Consider the following 18,144-nt stretch of genomic DNA (forward strand, 5'->3'; position numbering starts at 1 on the left):
TTGATTCCTTTACTAAGTGATGTCAATAAAAAATGATCAAAATCAAGTCTAAAGTCACAAATGTAACAACAACTGTGTGTACGAGGGAAAAAGTTATGATTGAAAATAGGACTTATAAACATAAGGGTTTATCCGGGAATCGAACACCTCTGACACGCAAAGCGAGAATCATACGACTTGACCAACAAGCCATTAAAAATACTTTGGCAAAAATCTTAGATGAAAAAAGAAACAAAAATAGATTTTAATAGGAGACACAATCTGAAACTGTACTTACAACACATTTAAATATAAACTTCCCTGCTTTTACATGAAGTCATACTGGACACTAATGTTTTAAGAAGGTTCCACCAAGACTTGAACTTGGACCACTGGATTCAAAGTCCAGAGTGCTAACCATTACACCATGGAACCTTTAGATACACATGGTAAAAGAAAGTGATCCAACAGTAAACAGTATTGATGAAATTTGATAAAATCTCATTAAAACCTAGAGTGTAAGTTGCCAGGAAAATGGAGGGAAACGTTTAAATCAAGTCTAAAGTAAAAAAAAGACAAGACTTGTGAGTGTGTGTACGAGGGGAAAAGTCATGACTGGAAACAGGAATTATAAACACAAGTGCTCGTCCGAGTTCAACAAATCTCATGAAATGTGAGATTTTAATAAGGGACACGATCTGACATCGTGTCACACTTTTAACCAACATTTTTTAATTCCATTTGATTAATTCATACATGAAAAAATCAGTGAATCCAAATTTGGGTTAAAAGTGCAAAGTTTTAACCCAGTTTCAGATTGTGTCCCCTATTCAACACATTTTATTTGAGGTTTGTTCAGCAATCCTGTTGCAGGGTTTGTTGGTCTTGGACAAGTCCTTGTGTTAAAATTATAATTCCTGTTTTCAGTCATGACTTTTCCCCTCGTACACAATTTTTTTTTACTTTAGACTTGATTTAAACGTTTCCCTCCATTTTCCTGACAATTTACACTCAAAGTGTCAATGAATATCTATTCAATTTCATCAATACTGTTTACTGTTGGATCACTTTCTTTTACCATGTGTATATACAGGTTCCATGGTGTAATGGTTAGCACTCTGGACTCTGAATCCAGTGATCCAAGTTCAAGTCTTGGTGGAACCTTCTTGCAGTTAGCAACTTCTTTAGTAAATTGATACATATTTATGGATCCCGTGAGTGTGTGATGTTAATACAAAAAATGATCAAAATCAAGTCAAAAGTCACAAATATAACAACAACTATGTGTATGAGGGAAAAACAATGTGATTGAAAGTAAGACTTATAAACATAAGTGTTTGTCCTTTAATTAAATCCAGGGTCCCTCACACACAAAGTTTGAATCAAACTATTAAACCAGAAAGCCCTTAAATTTTTTTCTGGCGAGAATCTTAAAAAAAACCAAAACATTTCAATAGGAGACACAATCTAAAAATGCACTTTTAACACATATCTAAATTTAAATTCTCTACCTTTTTCATGCTGAAAATATTTAAAGGAATGTTATACTGAACACTAGCCACTCTTATGTTACAAGAAGGTTCCACCAAGACTTGAACTTTGATCACTGGATTCAGAGTCCAGAGTGCTAACCATTACACCATGGAACCTGTAAATGTACATGTATAACAATGTGATCCTACAGTCCTATTTTCACTTTAGAATTGATTTTGATTGTTTTTTATTGATTTCACAGACTAAAGGAATCAATAAAAATCTATCAAATCAAACTACAGTGGTACCTAAATTTATGCCCACAGTTTGTTCTAGAACTGAGCTGGTAACCCTTAGTTCATCTGTGTATGAAAATGTCAGTGAATGTAAATATGTGTTAAAAGTGCAATAAAATAACCAAGTTTCAGATTGTGTCCCCTATTAAAATTTCACATGTCATGAGATTTACTAGAAAGATTTGTTCCAGGTCTTGTTGGTCCACTCCTGTATTTTTGCATAAGGTGTGAGAGACCCTGGTTTCAAATCCTGGACAAGCTCTAAAGTTTTGAAGTCTTGTTTTCAGTCATTACTTTGTACCTCGTACACACATAGTTATATTTCTTTCTACTTTTGAACTAAAACTTGATTTTAAACGTTGACCTATTTTTTTCTGACGGCACACACTCAAGGGATCAATGACAATCTATCAAATCAAATCAAACCCTGTGTACTGTAGGATCACATTGTTTTACATGTACATTTACAGGTTCCATGGTGTAATGGTTAGCACTCTGGACTCTGAATCCAGTGATCCAAGTTCAAGTCTTGGTGGAACCTTCTTGTAACGTAAGAGTGGTTAGTGTTCAGTATAACATTCCTCTAAATATTTTAAGCATGAAAAAGGGAGATAATTTAAATTTGGATATGTGTTAAAAGTGCATTTTCAGATTGTGTCTCCTGTTAAAATGTTTTGTTTTTTTTAAGAATCTTGCCAAAAAAAATTCAGGGCTTTCTGGTTTAATAGTTTGATTCAAACTTTGTGTGTGAGGGACGCTGGATTCAATTAACGGACAAACACTTATGCTTATAAGTCTTATTTTCAATCACATTTTTGTCCCTCGTACACACAGTTGTTGTTACATTTGTGACTTTTGACTTGATTTTGATCATTTTTTTATTAACATCCCACACTCACGAGATCCATAAATATGTATCAAATTACTAAAGAAGCTGCTAACTGCAAGTAGGTTCCACCAAGACTTGAACTTGGATCACTGGATTCAAAGTCCAGAGTGCTAACCATTACACCATGGAACCTGTATATACACATGGTAAAAGAAAGTGATCCAACAGTAAACAATATTGATGAAATTTAATAGATATTCATTGACACTTTGAGTGTAAGTTGTCAGGAAAATGGAGGGAATCGTTTAAATCAAGTCTAAAGTTAAAAAAAAAGACAAGACTTGTGACTGTGTGTACGAGGGGAAAAGTCATGACTGAAAACAGGAATTATAATTTTAACACAAGGACTTGTCCAAGACCAACAAACCCTACAACAGGATTGCTGAAAAAATGTCAAATCAAATGTGTCACACCGCGGTGAGGGATGTCTTGTGTTGGTTTTTTTCTGTCTTGTGAAATTCATGTTTTAGTTTGAAAAGTAATTCTCCTCTCGTTTCAGTTCACTTGCCCTTGCTTTTGTATCATCAGTCTTACGTCAGTCATCCCTGTTCCCTGATTATTTCCATCTGTTCCTTATTACCCTCATGTGTCTTATAAACCCACTCCTCCCTTTGTTCTGTGCCAGATTGTCTCGTTTATTCGTGCTCTCTAGCTCCCGTGTCCGTGTCCATGTCTTGCCTTACCTTGCCTCGTCTCGTGCTTATGTTCCTTGATCCTGAATCCCTTCATTGCTATTTTGAGTTTTCCTTTCTTCCTCCTCAGCAGAGTGATTTTTTGGTTATTTAGTCTATTCAGCCAAAGTGGTGAGTTATCAGTTATTTTTTATTCTTTCCTCAAAATTTCGAGTGACAATTTTTGTTAAACTTTATTAGATTAGATAGAGTAGAATTTTTCACAGCTGTTGTTTCGTCCTCCTGTTGGAGCGTTTTTTGTTAATACATTTTATAGCATATACGGCGCCAATTATAGTTTGTCTTTGCTTTTGTGTTTTCCTCCGTTCGGAGTGATTTTCGGTTGTTCCTATTTTTTGGAACCTTTTTCGCCGATTAGTTTTTTGGTTAATATAGATATTGTAATTCCTTGACTTTGGAGGTGAAAGGAAGCTGTCAAAATAAAAAACTGTCAAAGTTCCCTACTCTGCACCTGAGTCCTATCCTTTTTAACAAGCTTGACAAAATGTGAGATTTGAATAGGGGACACAATCTGTAACCTGGTTAAAACTTTGCACTATTAACCCAAATTTGAATTCACTGCTTTATTCATGTATGAATTAATCTAAAGGAATTCAAAAATGTTGGTTAAAAGTGTGACACGATGTCGGATCATGTCCCTTATTAAAATCTCACATTTCATGAGATTTGTTGAACTTGGACGAGCACTTGTGTTTATAATTCCTGTTTCCAGTCATGACTTTTCCCTTCGTACACACACTCACAAGTCTTGTCTTTTTTTACTTTAGACTTGATTTAAACGTTTCTCTCCATTTTCCTGACAACTTACACTCAAGGTGTACGAGATTTAATCAAATTTCATCATAACTGTTTACTGTTTGATCACTTTCTTTTACCGTGTGTATATACAGGTTCCATGGTGTAATGGTTAGCACTCTGGACTTTGAATCCAGTGATCCAATATTGAGTCTTGGTGGAACCTACTTGAAACATTAGTGTCCAGTAGGACTTCATGTATAAGTGTGTATGTTTATCTTTTGGATGTGTTAAAAGTACAGTTACAGATTGTGTCTCCTATTAAAAGCTGTTTTTGTTTCTTTTTTCATCTAAGATTTTTGCCAAAGTATTTTTAATGGCTTGTTGGTCTAGTCCGGGGGTCGGCAACCCGCGGCTGTAGAGCCGCATGCGGCTCTTTAGCGCCGCCCTAGTGGCTCTCTGGAGCTTTTTCAAAAATGTATGAAAAATGGAAAAAGTTGAGGGGAAAAAAAAAAAAAAATGTTTTAATATGGTTTCTGTAGGAGGAGAAACATGACACAAACCTCCTTAATTGTTATAAAGCACATTGTTTATATTAAACATGCTTCACTGATTCGAGTATTTGGCGAGCGCCGTTTTGTCCTACTAATTTTGGCAGTCCTTGAACTCACCTTAGTTTGTTTACATGTATATCTTTCTCCGACTTTCTAGGACGTGTTTTATGCCACTTCTTTTTCTGTCTCATGTTGTCCACCAAACTTTTAACGTTGTGCATGAATCCACAAAGGTGAGTTTTGGAGTTTTGTTGATGTTATTGACTTGTGTGGAGTGCTAATCAGACATATTTGGTCACTGCATGACTGCAAGCTAATCGATGCTAACATGCTATTTAGGCTAGCTATATGTACATATTACATCATTATGCCTCATTTGTAGCTATATTTGAGGTCATTTAGTTTCCTTTAAGTCATATTAATTCAATTTATATCTCATGACACACTATCTGTATGTAATATGGCTTTGAATTTTTTGCGGCTCCTGACAGATTTGTTTTTGTATTTTTGGTCCAATAAGGCTCTTTCAACATTTTGGGTTGCCGACCCCTGGTCTAGTCGTATGATTCTCGCTTCGGGTGTCAGAGGTGTTTGATTCCTGGATAAACCCTTATGTTTATATGTCTTATTTTCACTCTAGAATTGATTTTGATTATTTTTTATTGACTTCACCGACTAAAGGAATCAATAAAAATCCATCAAATCAAATACAGCGGTACCTAAATTTATGACCACAGTTTGTTCTAGGACTGAGCTGGTATCCCTTAGTTCATCTATGTATGAAAATGTCAGTGAATGTAAATGTGTTAAAAGTGCAATAAAATAACCAAGTTTTAGATTGTGTCACCTATTAAAATCTCACATTCCATGAGATTTCCTGGAAAGACTTGTTCCAGGTCTTGCTGGTCCACTCCTGTGTTTTTGCTTAAGGTGTGAGAGACCCTGGTTTCAAATCCTGGACAAGCTCTAAAGTTTTGAAGTCTTGTTTTCAGTCATTACTTTGTACCTCGTACACACATAGTTATATTTCTTTCTACTTTTGACCTAAAACTTGATTTTAAACGTTGACCTATTTTTTTTCTGACGGCACACACTCAAGGGATGAATGACAATCTATCAAATCAAATCAAACCCTGTGTACTGTAGGATCACATTGTTTTACATGTACATGTACAGGTTCCATGGTGTAATGGTTAGCACTCTGGACTCTGAATCCAGTGATCCAAGGTCAAGTCTTGGTGGAACCTTCTTGTAACGTAAGAGTGGTTAGTGTTCAGTATGACCTTTCTTCAAATGTTTTTAGCTTGAAAGAGGGAGCCAATTTAAATTTGGGCTTTCTGGTTTAATAGTTTGATTCAAACTTTGTGTGTGAGGGACCCTGGATTAAATTAACGGACAAACACTTATGTTTATAAGTCTTATTTTCAATCACATTTTTTTCCCTCGTACACACAGTTGTTACATTTGTGACTTTTGACTTGATTTTGATAATTTTTTTTATTAACATCACACACTCACGAGATCCATAAAAATGTATCAAATTACCGTATTTTCCGCATCATAAGGCGCCCTGGGTTAAAAGCCGCGCCTTCAATGAACGGCATATTTCAAAACTTTGTCCACCAATAAGCCGCCCCGTGTTGTAAATCTAACTGCGCTAAAGGAATGTCAAAAAAACAGTCAGATAGGTCAGTCAAACTTTAATAATATATTAAAAACCAGCGTTCTAATAACTCTGTTCACTCCCAAAATGTACGCAAATGTGCAATCACAAACATACGTATATCAACATGGACAGAGCTGCGTGAAAAAAGCCACCCGGCCTCTTCGCGTAAACTTAAACTTACCTTAACCACTCGCTCATCTTTTCTTCATCCATCCCTTCGAGTTAGCTTTTATGATGACGCCGGCTGGAAAGGTCTCTTTTGGCAAGGTCTTCCTTTTGAATATCACCATGGGTGGAAGTTAGCATGGCAAGCTAGAACCACAGTGAAGGATGACTTCTCATTCCCTGTGGTGCGAATATTCACCGTACGTGCTCCCGTTCCACAGTGCGGTTCACAGGAATATCAGTTGCTGTGAAATACGGTAGTAATCCGTGTGCGGATGGAGAGATTGCGTCTTTTCATGAACCGGGTCCTTGTCGCTTAGTAGGAGCCATTTTGTGGTCTTTACAGATGTAAACAGGAAATGAAACGTACGGTATATCCGCGCATTTTTTCTTCTTCTTCCGGGGGCGGGTGGTTGCTTACAGTAGAAGAAGAAGCGCTTCCTGTTCTATGGGGGCGGGTGCTTACCTTGGCGGTTGCTTGCGTAGAAGAAGAAGCGCTTCCTGTTCTACCGGGAAAAAAGATGGCGGCTGTTTACCTAAGTTGCGAGATCGAAACTTTATGAAAATGAATCTTAATATTTATCCATATATAAAGCGCACCGGGTTAAAAGCCGCACTGTCAGCTTTTGAGTAAATTTGTGGTTTTTAGGTGCGGCTAATGGTGCGGAAAATACGGTACTAAAGAAGTTGCTAACTGCAAGAAGGTTCCACCAAGACTTGAACTTGGATCACTGGATTCAAAGTCCAGAGTGCGAACCATTACACCATGGAACCTGTATATACACATGGTAAAAGAAAGTGATCCAACAGTAAACAGTATTGATGAAATTTAATAGATATTCATTGACACTTTGAGTGTAAGTTGTCAGGAAAATGGAGAGAAACGTTTAAATCAAGTCTAAAGTAAAAAAAGACAAGACTTGTGACTGTGTGTACGAGGGGAAAAGTCATGACTGAAAACAGGAATTATAATTTTAACACAAGGACTTGTCCAAGACCAACAAACCCTGCAACAGGATTGCTGAAAAAATGTCAAATCAAATGTGTCACACCGCGGTGAGGGATGTCTTGTGTTGGTTTTTTCTGTCTTGTGAAATTCATGTTTTAGTTTGAAAAGTAACTCTCCTCTCGTTTCAGGTCACTTGCTCTTCCTTTTGTGTCATCAGTCTGACGTCATCCCTGTTCCCTGATTATTTCCATCTGTTCCCTATTACCCTCATGTGTCTTATAAACCCACTCCTCCCTTTGTTCTGTGCCAGATTGTCTCGTTTATTCGTGCTCTCTAGCGTCCGTGTCCGTGTCCGTGTCCATGTCTTGCCTTACCTTGCCTCGTCTCGTGCTTATGTTCCTTGATCCTGAATCCCTTCATTGCTATTTTGAGTTTTCCTTTCTTCCTCCTCAGCAGAGTGATTTTTTTGGTTATTTAGTCTATTCAGCCAAAGTGGTGAGTTATCAGTTATTTTTTATTCTTTCCTCAAAATTTTGAGTGACAATTTTTGTTAAACTTTATTAGATTAGATAGAGTAGAATTTTTCACAGCTGTTGTTTCTTCCTCCTGTTGGAGCGTTTTTTTGTTAATAAATTTTATAGCATATACGGCGCCAATTATAGTTTGTCTTTGCTTTTGTGTTTTCCTCCGTTCGGAGTGATTTTCGGTTGTTCCTATTTTTTGGAACCTTTTTCGCCGATTCGTTTTTTGGTTAATATAGATATTGTAATTCCTTGACTTTGGAGGTGAAAGGAAGCTGTCAAAATAAAAAACTGTCAAAGTTCCCTACTCTGCACCTGAGTCCTATCCTTTTTAACAAGCTTGACAAAATGTGAGATTTGAATAGGGGACACAATCTGTAACCTGGTTAAAACTTTGCACTATTAACCCAAATTTGAATTCACTACTTTTTTCATGTATGAATTAATCTAAAGGAATTCAAAAATGTTGGTTAAAAGTGTGACACAATGTCGGATCATGTCCCTTATTAAAATCTCACATTTCATGAGATTTGTTGAACTTGGACGAGCACTTGTGTTTATAATTCCTGTTTCCAGTCATGACTTTTCCCTTCGTACACACACTCACAAGTCTTGTCTTTTTTTACTTTAGACTTGATTTAAACGTTTCTCTCCATTTTCCTGACAACTTACACTCAAGGTGTCAATGAGATTTAATCAAATTTCATCATAACTGTTTACTGTTTGATCACTTTCTTTTACCATGTGTATATACAGGTTCCATGGTGTAATGGTTAGCACTCTGGACTTTGAATCCAGTGATCCAATATTGAGTCTTGGTGGAACCTACTTGAAACATTAGTGTCCAGTAGGACTTCATGTATAAGTGTGTATGTTTATCTTTTGGATGTGTTAAAAGTACAGTTACAGATTGTGTCTCCTATTAAAAGCTGTTTTTGTTTCTTTTTTCATCTAAGATTTTTGCCAAAGTATTTTTAATGGCTTGTTGGTCTAGTCCGGGGGTCGGCAACCCGCGGCTGTAGAGCCGCATGCGGCTCTTTAGCGCCGCCCTAGTGGCTCTCTGGAGCTTTTTCAAAAATGTATGAAAAATGGAAAAAGTTGAGGGGGAAAAAAAAATAAAAATGTTTTAATATGGTTTCTGTAGGAGGAGAAACATGACACAAACCTCCCTAATTGTTATAAAGCACACTGTTTATATTAAATATGCTTCACTGATTCGAGTATTTGGCAAGCGCCGTTTTGTCCTACTAATTTTGGCAGTCCTTGAACTCACCTTAGTTTATTTACATGTATATTTTTCTGCGACTTTCTAGGACGTGTTTTATGCCACTTCTTTTTCTGTCTTATGTTGTCCACCAAACTTTTAACGTTGTGCATGAATCCACAAAGGTGAGTTTTGGAGTTTTGTTGATGTTATTGACTTGTGTGGAGTGCTAATCAGACATATTTGGTCACTGCATGACTGCAAGCTAATAGATGCTAACATGCTATTTAGGCTAGCTATATGTACATATTACATCATTATGCCTCATTTGTAGCTATATTTGAGGTCATTTAGTTTCCTTTAAGTCATATTAATTCAATGTATATCTCATGACACACTATCTGTATGTAATATGGCTTTGAATTTTTTGCGGCTCCTGACAGATTTGTTTTTGTATTTTTGGTCCAATAAGGCTCTTTCAACATTTTGGGTTGCCGACCCCTGGTCTAGTTGTATGATTCTCGCTTCGGGTGTCAGAGGTGTTTGATTCCTGGATAAACCCTTATGTTTATATGTCTTATTTTCACTCTAGAATTGATTTTGATTATTTTTTATTGACTTCACCGACTAAAGGAATCAATAAAAATCCATCAAATCAAATACAGCGGTACCTAAATTTATGACCACAGTTTGTTCTAGGACTGAGCTGGTAACCCTTAGTTCATCTATGTATGAAAATGTCAGTGAATGTAAATGTGTTAAAAGTGCAATAAAATAACCAAGTTTTAGATTGTGTCACCTATTAAAATCTCACATTCCATGAGATTTCCTGGAAAGACTTGTTCCAGGTCTTGCTGGTCCACTCCTGTGTTTTTGCTTAAGGTGTGAGAGACCCTGGTTTCAAATCCTGGACAAGCTCTAAGGTTTTTAAGTCCTGTTTTCAGTCATTACTTTGTACCTCGTACACACATCGTTATATTTCTTTCTACTTTTGACCTAAAAATTTATTTTAAACGTTGACCTCTTTTTTTCTGACGGCACACACTCAAGGGATCAATGACAATCTATCAAATCAAATCAAACCCTGTGTACTGTAGGATCACATTGTCTTACATGTACATTTACAGGTTCCATGGTGTAATGGTTAGCACTCTGGACTCTGAATCCAGTGATCAAAGTTCAAGTCTTGGTGGAACCTTCTTGTAACGTAAGAATGGTTAGTGTTCAGTATACCCTTCTTTTAAATATTTTTAGCTTGAAAGAGGGAGCCAATTTAAATTTGGATATGTGTTTGGGCTTTCTGGTTTAATAGTTGATTCAAACTGTGTGTGTGAGGGACCCTGGATTCAACTAACGGACAAACACTTATGTTATAAGTCTTATTTTCAATCACATTTTTTCCCCTCGTACACACAGTTGTTGTTACATTTGTGATTTTCGACTTGATTTTGATCATTTTTTTATTAACATCACACACTCACGAGATCCATAAATATGTATCAAATTACTAAAGAAGTTGTAAACTGCAAGTAGGTTCCACCAAGACTTGAACTTGGATCACTGGATTCAAAGTCCAGAGTGCTAACCATTACACCATGGAACCTGTATATACACATGGTAAAAGAAAGTGATCCAACAGCAAACAGAATTGATTAAATTTAATAGATATTCATTGACACTTTGAGTGTAAGTTGTCAGGAAAATGGAGGGAAATGTTTTAATCAAATTTAAAGTAAAAAAAGACAAGACTTGTGACTGTGTGTACGAGGGGAAAAGTCATGACTGAAAACAGGAATTATAATTTTAACACAAGGACTTGTCCAAGACCAACAAACCCTGCAACAGGATTGCTGAAAAAATGTCAAATCAAATGTGTCACACCGCGGTGAGGGATGTCTTGTGTTGGTTTTTTTCTGTCTTGTGAAATTCATGTTTTAGTTTGAAAAGTAATTCTCCTCTCGTTTCAGGTCACTTGCCCTTCCTTTTGTGTCATCAGTCTGACGTCATCCCTGTTCCCTGATTATTTCCATCTGTTCCCTATTACCCTCATGTGTCTTATAAACCCACTCCTCCCTTTGTTCTGTGCCAGATTGTCTCGTTTATTCGTGCTCTCTAGCTCCATGTCCGTGTCCTTGTCTTGCCTTACCTTGCCTCGTCTCGTGCTTATGTTCCTTGATCCTGAATCCCTTCATTGCTATTTTGAGTTTTCCTTTCTTCCTCCTCAGCAGAGTGATTTTTTTGTTATTTAGTTTATTCAGCCGAAGTGGTGAGTTATCAGTTATTTTTCATTCTTTCCTCAAATTTTTGAGTGACAATTTTTGTTAAACTTTATTAGATCAGATGGAGTAGAATTTTTCATAGCTGTTGTTTCTTCCTCTTGTTGAGGCGTTTTTTGTTAATAAATGTTATAGCATATACGGCGCCAATTATAGTGTGTCTTTGATTTTGTGTTTTCCTCCGTTCGGAGTGATTTTCGGTTGTTCCTATTTTTTGGAACCTTTTTCGCCAATTAGTTTTTTGGTTAATATAGATATTGTAATTCCTTGACTTTGGAGGTGAAAGGAAGCTGTCAAAATAAAAGCCTGTCAAAGTTCCCTACTCTGCATCTGAGTCCTATCCTTTTTAACAAGCTTGACAAAATGTGAGATTTTAATAGGGGACACAATCTGTAACCTGGTTAAAACTTTGCACTATTAACCCAAATTTGAATTCACTGCTTTTTTCATGTATGAATTAATCTAAAGGAATTCAAAAATGTTGGTTAAAAGTGTGACACGATGTCGGATCGTGTCCCTTATTAAAATCTCACATTTCATGAGATTTGTTGAACTTGGACGAGCACTTGTGTTTATAATTCCTGTTTCCAGTCATGACTTTTCCCTTCGTACACACACTCACAAGTCTTGTCTTTTTTTACTTTAGACTTGATTTAAACGTTTCTCTCCATTTTCCTGACAACTTACACTCAAGGTGTCAATGAGATTTAATCAAATTTCATCATAACTGTTTACTGTTGGATCACTTTCTTTTACCACGTGTATATACAGGTTCCATGGTGTAATGGTTAGCACTCTGGACTTTGAATCCAGTGATCCAATATTGAGTCTTGGTGGAACCTACTTGAAACATTAGTGTCCAGTAGGACTTCATATATAAGTGTGTATGTTTATCTTTTGGATGTGTTAAAAGTACAGTTACAGATTGTGTCTCCTATTAAAAGCTGTTTTTGTTTCTTTTTTCATCTAAGATTTTTGCCAAAGTATTTTTAATGGCTTGTTGGTCTAGTCCGGGGGTCGGCAACCCGCGGCTGTAGAGCCGCATGCGGCTCTTTAGCGCCGCCCTAGTGGCTCTCTGGAGCTTTTTCAAAAATGTATGAAAAATGGAAAAAGTTCAGGGGGAAAAAAAAAAAAAAATGTTTTAATACGGTTTCTGTAGGAGGAGAAACATGACACAAACCTCCTTAATTGTTATAAAGCACATTGTTTATATTAAACATGCTTCACTGATTCGAGTATTTGGCAAGCACCGTTTTGTCCTGCTAAATTTGGCAGTCCTTGAACTCACCTTTGTTTGTTTACATGTATATCTTTCTGCGACTTTCTAGGACGTGTTTTATGCAACTTCTTTTTCTGTCTCATGTTGTCCACCAAACTTTTAACGTTGTGCATGAATCCACAAAGGTGAGTTTTGGAGTTTTGTTGATGTTATTGACTTGTGTGGAGTGCTAATCAGACATATTTGGTCACTGCATGACTGCAAGCTAATCGATGCTAACATGCTATTTAGGCTAGCTATATGTACATATTGCATAATTATGCCTCATTTGTAGCTATATTTGAGCTCATTTAGTTTCCTTTAAGTCCTCTTAATTCAATGTATATCTCATGACACACTATCTGTATGTAATATGGATTTTAATTTTTTGCGGCTCCAGACAGATTTGTTTTTGTATTTTTGGTCCAATATGGCTCTTTCAACATTTTGGGTTGCCGACCCCTGGTCTAGTCGTATGATTCTCGCTTCACGTGTCAGAGGTGTTCGATTCCCGGATAAACCCTTATATTTATAAGTCCTATTTTCACTTTAGAATTGATTTTGATTATTTTTTATTGACTTCACGGACTAAAGGAATCAATAAAAATCCATCAAATCAAATACAGCGGTACCTAAATTTATGACCACAGTTTGTTCTCGGACTGAGCTGGTAACCCTTAGTTCATCTATGTATGAAAATGTCAGTGAATGTAATAATGTGTTAAAAGTGCAATAAAATAACTGAGTTTCAGATTGTGTCCCCTATTAATATTTCACATGTCATGAGATTTGCTGGAAAGACTTGTTCCAGGTCATGTTGGTCCACTCCTGTATTTTTGCTTAAGGTGTGAGAGACCCTGGTTTCAAATCCTGGACAAGCTCTAAAGTTTTTAAGTCCTGTTTTCAGTCATTACTTTGTACCTCGTACACACATAGTTATATTTATTTCTACTTTTGACCTAAAACTTGATTTTAAACATTGACCAATTTTTTTCTGACGGCACACGACTCTGAATCCAGTGGTTCAAGTTCAAGTCTTGGTGGAACCTTGTTGAAACATTAGAGTGATTATTGTTCAGTATGACCTCCATGTGATTAAAAACCTCATGAAAAATCCAGTGTATTTAAATTGTGGTTAACGTGAAGTTTTGTAGTCCAATATCAGTTTGTGTCCCCTCTGTTTAAAATTCCTGTTTTCAGTCATGACTTTTCCCCTCGTACACACAGTCACAAGTCTTGTCTTTTGTTTTACTTTAGACTTGATTTAAACATGTCCCTCCATTTCCCTGACAACTTCCACTCAAGGTGTCAATGAGAATCACGTTTCATCAATACTGTGTACTGTAGGATCACATTGTTTAACATGTACATTTACAGGTTCCATGGTGTAATGGTTAGCACTCTGGACTCTGAATCCGGTGATCCAAGTTCAAGTCTTGGTGGAACCTTCTTGTAACATTAGAGTGTTTAGTATTTGGTATGACTTCCCTTTGAATATTTTTACATGAAAATGACAGTGAATCCAAATTGGACTTAAAAGTACAATGTTGTAGTCCATTTTCAAATTATGATATTTATCTGTTTTAGTCCTGTTTTTAATCTCAACTTTTTCCCTCTTACACAAAGTTGTCTTTACATTTGTGTCTTGAGACTTGATCTTAACCGTTTTGTAGGATCACATTGTTTTACATGCAGAATTACAGGTTCCATGGTGTAATGGTTAGCACTGTGGACTCTGAAGCCAGTGATTCAAGTTCAAGTCTTGGTGGAACATTCTTGTAACCTTAGAATGATTAATGATCAGTATGACTTCCATTTCAAAGTTGTTTGCATGAAAAAAGGAGATGATCTTAATTAGGCCTAAAAGTACAATGTTGTAGTGCAGTTTAAAAATTGTGCTCCTTTTTTGTTTATAAGTCCTGTTTTTAGAAAATCATCCTGGTGGAACTTACTGTCCCATTGGAGGAGGGATGCGAGGAAGCAAAGTACCAAAACTTATCCAGGACTGCCGGGACAAGGGGTGGACAGTGGAAGTTGGATGTCGAGGATTCCCTGCTCAATCCTTGTGGAATCTGATGACAAAGATCGGATTGAGAGGTCACTTGAGGAAAACAGCCGTTCGTAGGCTGGGAGAAGCGGCAGAGAGAGCCTCCTGTTGGCTCTGGCATAAAAGAGAGGACAATAGCTGGAAGCTTGGATGAGAGGGGCAGTGATCTGGCCAATCACTGCTGACCCACCAATCGGAGAGTGTTGTGGTTAAGGGTCAAAACACTCGGTGAACGTTGGGGACCACCTGATGACCTCTTGTCCAGGCCAAAGCTTTATCCATTAGAAATTGATTAAAATAGCATCGTTGATGTATTTGCAAACTGAACAGTCACAAATTGTTCCTTCGTACACAAAATTGTCAGAATCAGAATCAGAATAGTTTTTATTGCCATTGTTTGAGAACGGGTTCACAAACTAGGAATCTTTCTTGGTGCAATCATGCAACATAAAACACATATAACACAGAATAAGTAATAAAAAGAGCTGTAACTGAGCTATCAGATCTTGTTATTGTTCATGTGCCTGATGGCCTAAGGCAAAATTGTCATTACATTTGTGACTTCTAGAAAGAGGTTCCGCAGCCTCCGAAGCAGAACCTCCAGGTTCTGTAACAGCTTCTTCCCTCTCAGGCCGTAAGACTCTTGAACGCATCATAATAATCCCCTCAATTCCCCCCAAAAATGGATTAACTCGCTGGAATATAAAGACAATATAACATACATCCATAAACCTGGATGCATATGCAAAAGTGCTATATATTTATCTGTACAGTAATCTATTTATTTATATCTGCACCTTTTTTATCCTGCACTACCATGAGCTAATGCAACACAATTTCGTTCTTATCTGTACAGTAAAGTTCAAATTTATAGTATATTTTATTATTTTTCGGTCAATCGTCAACAAAATAAACAAACAGTTGTACATTCATAGATTGAAAATGAAAATGTTGCGGACCGAATGTCATGTCTGTGTGATCATGTTTTGTTTTAGTCAGGTTCGGTTTTGTTTTTGGACTTTTTGTGCACTTTTGTTTTGTTTTGTCACCATAGCAACCATTAGTTTTCACCCGTCACGTCACGCACCTGTTTCACGTTTTGAGTCACGCACCTCATGTCTATAGTATTTAAGTTCATTGTTTTCAGTTTGTCGTTCTGGCGACATCCCACATTTTTGCTCTTCACATTCCTGACAGTTGTTTTTTCATGTCCATCTTTCATGCTGCAACTTTAGTCCAAGCCAAGTAAGTTTTTGTTTATTAATGCTATAGTCTTTTGGTTTCATAGTTTGTTCTCCGTCGCTGTGCGCGCTTTTCGTTTGTACTCTTTTTTTTGTCCTTTATTAGTGTAAAAAATAAATTATGTACTCTCATTCCCGTCTTGCCCGAGCCAACTTTCCGTTGCCTTCTAGAAAAACTAAACCCCAGGACCAAGTCATGACACCGAAAGAGTTTAGGCTGAAGTTGAACACTTATTGCGCCTAACCCTATAAACAATGTCAAGTACAAGATGAACTTCCGAAAATTATTAAATGTCCTTTGTACAACATATTATAAATACACGTTATACACGACATAAACACAATTCAATTATATACACAGTAAAGGCATATGAAATATCCTTGTACACGTGTTAAACCTTTGTAGCAATTTATATACTATATACAAACAAATTTGAATGACAATAAAAAGGAAGTCTAAGTCTAAGTATTCTTTTAATTTGGGCATCTCACGATTCTATTCTGATTCTTGGGATGACAATTCGATTCAGAATTGATTCTCGATTGAACACGATTCTCGTAATATATTATTTGGTATATAAATTATAATACATCGATTTGTATAAGTCCACAGCCAAGCTCTTCTTGGTTGTTGACTTATACGCGCAGTGTTGACCTAAAAAAACATATTTAATTTGTATTTATTTTATTTACAAAAATCACAGAATGTTAATCAATGGAGGAACTCCAACATCAACCCAATCCCAGCTTTACAATACTTAGTAACAATAATACTAATGATATCAATAATAGTAATTTAAGGTTTTTCATCCAAAAAATAATTAAAAACAAAAACATTTGCCAAACAAAAACAACATACTTTTTTAATCGACTCTCGAAAATTATGAATTGATTTAAAATCGGAATAAGTTCAACTTGCGATTCAGATGTGAATCGATATTTTTAGCACCTCTACTGCGTATCTTTTCAACGAGATATTCCAAGCAATTTTATTTGGTTATCAAGAATAAACACATAAATATCTGCTTGTCAAGTTGACGTTTCAAGTAAAAAGTATCGGTGTTGGCGATAGTAGCCGTGTATTATAGTTGTTATCAGATTGAAACCGAAATTATGAGTATCTCACACCCCATTTAAAAGTCAACGCACCGGCTTCCCCAACTGCATTTTTGTTACGTGCATATTTTGCAGTTCAATTGCTGTTAAAATGAAATTTATCAGTGTCTACTTTTTTTTATCTTAAGAATTGATAGTCACCAGAGGTGGGTAGAGTACTCAAAAATTGTACTCAAGTAAATAGTTACTTAAGTAAGTAATTATTCAGTGAAAAAAAAATTCACAAGTATTGAGTAACTTGTGAGTAACTTATGATTTATTTAGTGGCTATTTTTTAATGGTTCTTGGGCTACAATTGTAGTTGGTTTGAGGGTGTGTGTGTGTGTGTGCATGTGTGTAAAACATCAAATTAATTTACAATTTACTTCAACATGTTTTCTCTAGTTGGAAGTAGAATTCCTGTAAACTGAAATGTGAACATTTCTACAGACACACATGACATCACATGATATCATGTTTTTTTTACGAGTTTAAAAGTAATCATTCAATATTTTTTTGCTGCCTTGTCTGACTTCATGTCACTTTTTAGAATAGAATAGAATATAATAGAAAGTACTTTATTGATCCCTGGGGGAATTTCAGCACCACAGTTCACTCACAATAGACAATAAACACTTAGATATGTTTTACATGTGAATAATATAAATACAGTCTATTATACAGCATTATTCACATGTGAATAATATAAATACAGTCTATTTTATAGCATTATTCACATGTGAATAACATAAATACAGTATATTATACAGCATTATTCACATGTAAATAATATAAATACAGTCTATTGTACAGAATTGTTCACATGTGAATAATATAAATACAGTCTATTATACAGCATTATTCACATGTGAATAACATAAATACAGTCTATTATACAGCATTATTCACATGTGAATAATATAAATACAGTCTATTATACAGCATTATTCACATGTGAATAACATAAATACAGTCTATTATACAGCATTATTCACATGTGAATAATATAAATACAGTCTATTATACAGCATTATTCACATGTGAATAATATAAATACAGTATTATACAGCATTATTCACATGTGAATAATATAAATACAGTCTA

At 35.9% G+C, this 18,144-nt stretch overlaps 10 non-coding genes across 10 annotated transcripts; 5 read left to right on the forward strand and 5 right to left on the reverse strand.

The window, feature by feature from the left end:
• Positions 1 to 342: 342 nt before the first annotated feature.
• Positions 343 to 414, reverse strand: trnaq-uug (transfer RNA glutamine (anticodon UUG)). Its single transcript has one exon. It is a non-coding gene; the product is annotated as a tRNA-Gln (tRNA).
• Positions 415 to 1,071: 657 nt separating this feature from the next.
• On the forward strand, positions 1,072 to 1,143 carry trnaq-cug (transfer RNA glutamine (anticodon CUG)). The gene has a single exon. It is a non-coding gene; the product is annotated as a tRNA-Gln (tRNA).
• A 413-nt stretch (positions 1,144 to 1,556) lies between these two features.
• Positions 1,557 to 1,628, reverse strand: trnaq-cug (transfer RNA glutamine (anticodon CUG)). The gene has a single exon. It is a non-coding gene; the product is annotated as a tRNA-Gln (tRNA).
• A 589-nt stretch (positions 1,629 to 2,217) lies between these two features.
• On the forward strand, positions 2,218 to 2,289 carry trnaq-cug (transfer RNA glutamine (anticodon CUG)). The gene has a single exon. It is a non-coding gene; the product is annotated as a tRNA-Gln (tRNA).
• Positions 2,290 to 2,697: 408 nt separating this feature from the next.
• trnaq-uug (transfer RNA glutamine (anticodon UUG)) lies at positions 2,698 to 2,769 on the reverse strand. The gene has a single exon. It is a non-coding gene; the product is annotated as a tRNA-Gln (tRNA).
• A 3,024-nt stretch (positions 2,770 to 5,793) lies between these two features.
• On the forward strand, positions 5,794 to 5,865 carry trnaq-cug (transfer RNA glutamine (anticodon CUG)). Its single transcript has one exon. It is a non-coding gene; the product is annotated as a tRNA-Gln (tRNA).
• Positions 5,866 to 7,151: 1,286 nt separating this feature from the next.
• Positions 7,152 to 7,223, reverse strand: trnaq-uug (transfer RNA glutamine (anticodon UUG)). The gene has a single exon. It is a non-coding gene; the product is annotated as a tRNA-Gln (tRNA).
• Positions 7,224 to 10,249: 3,026 nt separating this feature from the next.
• trnaq-uug (transfer RNA glutamine (anticodon UUG)) lies at positions 10,250 to 10,321 on the forward strand. Its single transcript has one exon. It is a non-coding gene; the product is annotated as a tRNA-Gln (tRNA).
• Positions 10,322 to 10,654: 333 nt separating this feature from the next.
• On the reverse strand, positions 10,655 to 10,726 carry trnaq-uug (transfer RNA glutamine (anticodon UUG)). Its single transcript has one exon. It is a non-coding gene; the product is annotated as a tRNA-Gln (tRNA).
• A 3,307-nt stretch (positions 10,727 to 14,033) lies between these two features.
• Positions 14,034 to 14,105, forward strand: trnaq-cug (transfer RNA glutamine (anticodon CUG)). The gene has a single exon. It is a non-coding gene; the product is annotated as a tRNA-Gln (tRNA).
• The last annotated feature ends 4,039 nt before the right edge of the window (positions 14,106 to 18,144 follow it).

This window comes from Nerophis lumbriciformis, linkage group LG14 (genome assembly GCF_033978685.3).
Source record: "Nerophis lumbriciformis linkage group LG14, RoL_Nlum_v2.1, whole genome shotgun sequence".
Lineage (NCBI taxonomy): Eukaryota > Metazoa > Chordata > Actinopteri > Syngnathiformes > Syngnathidae > Nerophis > Nerophis lumbriciformis.